The following is a 7,778-nucleotide window of genomic DNA, read 5'->3' as shown; positions in this document are numbered from 1 at the left end:
ACTCCCCATAGGGGATCTGTTTGTTGTCGTGATGTTGCTTGTTCCCTATCACAGAGCTTCTCCCACTGCTAGAAAAACACTAACATTCGGGTGGGAGTCAAAATCAACTGTGCTAGCTGTTTAATATCTCGAGGTATCAGCGTATCAGCAGAAAAAATGAATTGCAGTATTTGGTGAGTTAACGCAGATTTGATTCCCTACTGACTCACAGCATTCCTTAATTTCTCAATGACCTTCCAGTCAAACACCTCCCATTTTTTCTGTCCATTTGATGCAATAACTGGGAATGCTTAGACCATAGTCCCTTCTATAATGGCATCTGTTATTACACCCCTCCAATGTCTCTGCCTTTCTTCTGCAGCGGCTATTACAGGTGGCTCCGCGTCTATCATGGGTGCGGTTGGTTTCCCCGTCTCTTTTCCGCATTTCCTTTAACAATTCTAACATTGTCTCTTTTTGTTCTATTATTAGAGTAGCCAAGTCCTTGTTTGCATTATTTGAATCAGGGTGTATGCTAGGTATAATTTGTTCATGTTGAACGGTGGTATCTGAGGGCTGGTTTTTCGTAGGCAGATTTTTACTCACTCCCTGATTCTGTAGGGTTTCCTTTAATCGTACGGTTAGGGAGGCTTGGGAACTGTCGGATGGCTGATTAATATCGGCAGTCCCAGGGAGTGGAGCAGAAGTCAAGGGCACGAGAGCAGGTGAACAAGCTCCAAAAAGTCTCTCTTGCTGCATTATGTTTTTCTCCCCGCTTTTCCCTTTCGCTTGCGGTTGAAGAGAGAGAGCAGCAAAAGCAGACGCAGACGCTTTACGATCTGCTTTCATTTTTTACAGAGTTGTCTTAATCAATTTCCATAAAGTTGCAAGATCTTTAACTTCTTTAGACCCATCACTAATTTCATCCCATAGGGAGGTTCCGATAGCATTCCAGGTACTAAGCTCAAAAGCTGTACCCACACTAATTGAAAGGTTTCTGTCCTTGCTTCATTAGTTTTTTAGCTGATTTATCATCGTCAGTTACCATATCCCATAATACGTCTCCTAATCTACGCCATTCACTCTCCTCAAATAATAAATCCGGATTCTTAAAGCATCCCTTAACGCGACCCAGCGTGACTAACCCCGAAATTTGCTTAATGCAGTTTACTCCCCGCTTTTCTAAAAAGCACTGTAATAATTTTAGGGCTACCTCTTGATCCATTGCCGGCCGGCTTCTTGATACTCCTTGGTGCTACCTTGATTAAGGCACCTCGGTTAAAAAGTCTTTGCAGCCTTTTTCCAGTAGCCCTCACTGACGGTGAACCCCTTTTGGACGGTCCAGGCACGAGAGTTAACACACCAACCAAGACGATCAGCGTTCGGTTAATCTTTTGCCCCCCGGTCGCTGCTACCGGTGCTTCTCAGTGTCCGTCGCTCCAATTCCCCTTTCTTCGGTCCCACGTTTGGGCGCCATTTGTTGGAAAAGGCCAAAAGATGCTAGGAGACGTCTGGAAGGAATCACAGGGAATCCCGGAGGGCAGAGGCTTCTCCAAAAAAAGAAAAAAACCTCAACGGTAGCTTCCTTGGAGGAGTCTGGGGCTTCTACCTGACCCCTTAGGTAGGTAAAGCAGAGGACAGAAGACTGTGGGAGATGCCTGGGAGGAGTCTCAGGTACCTGTCGGAGTTGAGAGATTTCTCTACAGGAGAACAAAAATGTCTCGAGCTACTTACTTGGAGGAGTCTGGGGCAGGTAGATGGGATCTCCGGTCCCGAACGCAGAGGTCAAAACATTCTGGGATGACGCCTGGGAGGAGTCTTGGGTCGATCCCGGAGAAGAGAGCTTCCTGCAAAAGAAAAGAATCATCTAGGGTAGCCTCATTAGACAAGTCTGGGGCTGCTACCTGGGATCTCCGGTCCTTATAAGAAAAGGCCAAAAGACGCTAGGAGATGTCTGGAAGGAATCACAGGAGATCCCGGAGGGCAGAGGTTCCTCCAAAAAAGAAAAAACCTCAACGGTAGCTTCCTTGGAGGAGTCTGGGGCTTCTACCTGACCCCTTAGGTAGGTAAAGCAGAGGACAGAAGACTGTGGGAGATGCCTGGGAGGAGTCTCAGGTGCCTGTCGGAGTTGAGAGATTTCTCTACAGGAGAACAAAAATGTCTCGAGCTACTTACTTGGAGGAGTCTGGGGCAGGTAGCTGGGATCTCCGGTTCCGAATGCAAAGGTCAAAACATTCTGGGATGACGCCTGGGAGGAGTCTTGGGTCGATCCCGGAGAAGAGAGCTTCCTGCAAAAGAAAAGAATCATCTAGGGTAGCCTCATTAGACAAGTCTGGGGCTGCTACCTGGGATCTCCGGTCCTTATAAGAAAAGGCCAAAAGACTCTAGGAGACGTCTGGAAGGAATCACAGGGGATCCCGGAGGGCACAGGTTCCTCCAAAATAGAAAAAAACCTCAACGGTAGCTTCCTTGGAGGAGTCTGGGGCTTCTACCTGACCCCTTAGGTAGGTAAAGCAGAGGACAGAAGACTGTGGGAGATGCCTGGGAGGAGTCTCAGGTGGCTGTCGGAGTTGAGAGATTTCTCTACAGGAGAACAAAAATGCCTCGAGCTACTTACTTGGAGGAGTCTGGGGCAGGTAGCTGGGATCTCCAGTCCCGAATGCAGAGGTCAAAACGTTCTGGGATGACGCCTGGGAGGAGTCTTGGGTCGATCCCGGAGAAGAGAGCTTCCTGCAAAAGAGAAAAATCTTCTTGGGTAGCTTCCTTGGAAGAGACTGGGGCTGCTACCTGAGGTGTTAGGTAGATAAAGCAGTGGCTAAAAGACTCTGGGAGACGCCTGGGAGGAGTCTCGGGTGGATCCCGAAGAGCAGAGCTTCCTCCAATGGAGCAAAATCATCTTGGGTAGCGGCACTGACGAAATCTGGGGCTGGGCATTCCCTGGGAGGTGTGACCAGCCTGTGGGACCAGGAGGCAGGTCTTGCTCACGTGCTCAGGGAATAACTGATCGCCAGCTCTGGGGTCAGGAAGGAATTTTCCCCCCGGGCAGATTGGCACTGGGCCCCGGGGGTTTCTTGCCTTCCTCTGCAGCACTGAGCAGCACCACTTGTCAGGGCTCCTCTGGTCCGTTCTGGCTAGGTTACTGCCTGCTGCTCGTGCACCACGAAGATGGCCTCTTGTGCCCTGCAGCCGGGGGGAGGAAGGCTTTTTTTCCCCCACGGTGGGCTAGCAAGTGTCCCCGGGGCTTTTTTGCCTTCCTCTGCAGCACTGAGCACGGCCCCTCGCCAGGGCTCCTTTGGGCCGTTGTGACTAGGTGCCCGCTGCTCGTGCTCCACGAAGGTGGCCCTCATGCCCCGCATCCGGGTGGAGGAACCTTTCTGACTCCCAGGCCGGGCTCCAAGGGATGCTCCCGGGGGTTGCTTCTTGTCCTCTGTAGCACTGAGCACAGCGCCTTGGCAGGGCTCCTCTGGGCCCTTTCGCCTAGCTCCCTGCCTGCTGCTCTTGCACCTCCAAGGCACCGCTCGTGCCCTGGCTCTCTCGGGCTCTCTTGCCCAGGGCAAGTCTGGAGCGGGAGCGGAGCGAGCTCTGCTCTTCCCTTAGCTCCATTTCCCCAGGGCTTCTGGCTTGGGCAAAACAGCCTGTGCTTGGAAGGGCTCCAGGATTGCTGCCCCATCGCGAGCTGCCACTTTTTGCCTCTCCCTGCACGCAAATCAAGTGCACGGCCGGCACGAGAGCGCCTTTCGTGCATAGTTGGCCAAGAAGCACAGCGGCGCAGAAAGTTGACGAACGCAAAAATACGCTTTTCACCTCTACCTCTCGTACTGTGGAAAATACCCCACGGTACCACACACCTCCTCCTCCTCCTCCTCCTCCTCCTTCTTTTGTGTGTGGTCGGTCCTGATCCTCATTCTGCACGTTCTCACTCTTCAGGAAACAGGGACTGCTTGGCCTGTATTCCTCCTGCTACTTTCTGTAGCTCTGTGACTTGCCTTTGCCGGGCTGCAAAGGATGTTTTCTCAAGCTCAACTGAAGAATGCATCAGCCTGCTCCTGGCTACACAGGCACATTGTGTTAAGGCTTGTGAGCATCGGCTCTGAAACAGACTCAGAAAAATAAAAATAATAGCCTGTTTCCACTTGCAACCTTTGTGTTATGTGTCTTTCAAAGTGGTTTTGGAGCTGAAACCCTCCTGGTGTTTCAGGCAAATAACTGGTCTCATTGGTATTTGACTCATGGTGAGTACAGGGAACACAGCAGAGTAGAACAGAACAGAACAGAATAGACTGGAATAGTTCAGCTGGAAGGAACCTACAACCATCATCTAGTCCAACTACCCGACCATTTCAGGCCTGACCAAAAGTTCAAGCATGGTATTAAGGGCATTGTCCAAATGTCTCTTCAACACTGACAGGCATGGGGCATCCACCGCCTCTCCAGGAAGCCTGTTTCAGGGTGTGAACACCCTCTTGGGAAAGAAATGTCTCCTCACGTCAAGTCCAAACCTCCCCTGACAGTGTGGTAGCAAACGTCCCTTGGTGCCTTGGTAAGGAACGGTGAGGAAACCGTGCATGCTCTCTACATCTCTGCAGAGTTCCTGCAGAGGGAACCAAACCCCTGTCTTTCACCTCTGCCATCACCACAACCAAAGGAATGTCTGCGCCCTAGATGCCCTTATTTACATAGTCTGAAGGTACAGATCCATTTTGGCACCAACGCACAAAATGGCAAGGAGAGTACCTCTCTTCATCTTTCGGTACTCAAAATAATAAATCCTAAGGGAAAAAGGAGACTTGCCAGGGTTTCCGATAACATCTGAACATCTTCCCACAAACTGAGGTAGGCAAAGAACTCTCAGAAAGGTTCAAGTCACAGGTCAGCTGTGGAAGTTTCACCCATGGCTGAAGTGCCTTTGGTATCCCCTAGAAACATGGCCAACAGGTGTGTTTAATAGAAAGGCTGCGCAGCTGGGTTTCAGTGGGACAAGGGGATGTGACGGCAATAGCAGCAGTGGGCTATTTTGACAGTTTGGAAGAGCTGCCTGGCCTTTGCCTGGCTGGGCTTTGGTCACGGATCCAAATGGTCCACGTCTGAATATGACCAACCTTTCCTTCCACCACACCGGGGTCACCTCCGCGCACTTGTTTCTCAAAGCCTGGCTTACTTCCATGGCGGGTTGTTGGCACCCACCATCCCAACCTATGGCTCCGGTTACACTTTGGCTTGCCTCCAGGCTGCGGCTGCCGAAATCACCCCCTTTACGCCCCACGAAAAGGGGTTGTGTCCAGCCACATCAAGTCCCTGCTCCTCCTGGCTGCGGGGCCGCATAGGCTTTAGCTCTGGCGCAGAGAGGGGACGGCTAATAGGGGCGGTCTCTGTGCTGCACGCTTGGTTCCTGCCATGGCCCGAGAGAAGAGGAACAGCACCAGGCTTCTCCTTGCGAGCCGAGTGGCAGAGGAGGCGCCAGGGACACCCAGCACCTGGGCCCAGGGCATGGCGGCCAAGGGCAGGGAGAAACCCCCGGGCCTCCTGGCCACAGCGACAGCCCGTGGAATGATTGCCGGAGGTGACTTGTCGGTATGACGCACGCCCCCCGCCGCCCCTCGAGGGAAGTTGAACCTCCAGGGAGGAACGCAGCGCACACCTAAAGGATCAGTTCCATGGGAGCTCCCCAAGCAACGTGACCTGCAACTTTAGACGTCAGCAACACCAGGGGAGCTTGGTACGCTGACTCTGAAAAGCAACACGGAGGCGGAGCAGAGCCAAGACCCCGCGGCCAGGCTCTGTGATTGCAGGGATAGGGAACCGGGACAATAGGAACGAGAGCGGTTGGTCCCTGCATTGAACCCACTGAAGCAAGGAGGTAACACAATGGGGGTTCTGTCGAGCTAACGCCCTACTTCTGGCTTATATCACACGTGCCTAGTTCTGGGGTACTCACACGCAACAGCAGGTCTTTTGGGTGAACTCTGCTCATTATAATGCCAAAACACACCTCCACCCCCAAAGTAACCCACCTCCAAGGTGTGACCACCCCCCCACTGAGCACGCGCTCTGAATTTTCTCTAGCGTATGCCTTTAAAAGCAAACCGAGAGAACTTTATACCAATCAAAGGAAAGGTATGTATGACTAGAGTCACTCAAGCTCCACCGAAAAACTCAGAAAATATAAAAGGGCTTAAGAGAGGAGAAATGTCAGGGAAGACACCATCACAGACAAGTCAGGAGGACATCGCTGACTTCTGGGATCAGTCGATGAGCTGAGCCTCTCTCCCCCCCTGCCATACGGATGCCTATTGCGTGAGATTCGAACACTCGGCTGTACTGAGTCCTTCCCCGGGAAACTTAGAATTCTTCAGAGCTCTTTTCTTTCATCATTTCATGCGCTTGTAGGCGACTGTATTGCCACCTGCACATGCTTTGCAGACAGTCTATTTATCACGGGCAATCCAAAAGCACCTGTACCGTTGCTATAATAAACTGCGCTGCTCATTCATCTAGTCGTGATAGTTTGTTTGCGTGTGACAGAAATGTCAGAGTCAGCAGGTGGCAAGGGACACCCTGGAGTAGCAGGCAACTCTTTGGCAAAATGCAGCCTTAGCCCTACAGAGAAGATCCCTTTGGCTGGTTTGCATTAGCCCTTTCTTCCAAAGGCCTCACTTTGGAACACAGGATTCACATTGGTGTGTGACACTCAGTTTGTTTCTGGCAGCTCAACAAACACAGGGATACCATGTCTTGGCTAGGAGGGTAGCTCCTACACCACGCTGAGCCTCGACATATTTAACATCGTCGGGATGGAGCCCCAGGAGCCGCGGAAGAATGCAGGGATGGACCTGCCACCATCCCTGTCTGCCATGGCAGAGCAGCCGAGGAAGGCAGGCGCAGAGCTCCTTGCCAATGCCACCCAGCAAGCGCAGGGCTCTGGCAAACGAAATGGGGGTGTGAGGGGGGGTCAGACGGGGGTGAGATGGAGATGGGGGGAGTGGGGGGTGGGAGGGGAGGGGGGTGGGTTGGTTGGGGGGGTTTGAGGGGGTGGGTGGGAGGCGGGTGGGGGATAGGGTGGGTTTAGAGCAGCTTTGGTGGGACCTTTTCTTTTGTCTTTCCCATTAAAAGCTCTTTCTCCAGAACCGCTCCGTGCCTGTGTGGGACGGGGAGGGAGCGCGGGGGACACCAAGAAACAGCCCCCAAGAGGTGCAAAAGCCCCGCCGAGCCCCAGATCTGAGCCAGCAAGCCCCGAGGGGAACCCAGCCACCCCCAGACCTGAGTCACCACCAGCGCGGCAGGTGATGGTGGGGGGGGGACGGGAACGGGAACAACTCCCCTGTCCCCTTCCCCAGGGGAAGCAGCCCTTTGGTGGGGAAGCCAGGAGAGACAGGTCCCTGCAGGACTCATGGACACGGCCCCACGCAGAAAGCAGCACAGAGCCCCTGCGACAACGACAGACCTTGGGGGCCGGGGCGGGGACACGGGCACACACAACAGCAAGGCCTGCAAGGCCTTCGTCTTGAACACCACCAGCGTCCCCTCCAGCAGGGACAGGGCTCGCTGCAAAGCCCTTCAAAGCCTCAAGACCATCACGGCCTTCCTCGCGTCCCAGCGCACTCAGCCCCCGAGAGCCCAGCTTTGCCTCACTGACACAGCAAAATAACCCCAAATCACCCCAAGAATGGCAAGGGAGGGAGCTGCAGGCCAGGCAGGGACCCTCCTCCGCTTGTCTGGCTGCGCCTTCGGCAGCTGCAAGACCGGGAAGTTCCGGGCGGGCGGGAGGGGGGCGCGGAAATCAGAAGGAAAAAAAACCAACC

Source organism: Accipiter gentilis, unplaced genomic scaffold, assembly GCF_929443795.1.
Source record: "Accipiter gentilis unplaced genomic scaffold, bAccGen1.1, whole genome shotgun sequence".
Taxonomy (NCBI): Eukaryota; Metazoa; Chordata; class Aves; order Accipitriformes; family Accipitridae; genus Astur; species Astur gentilis.
Note: the sequence above shows the minus strand (reverse complement) of the source record.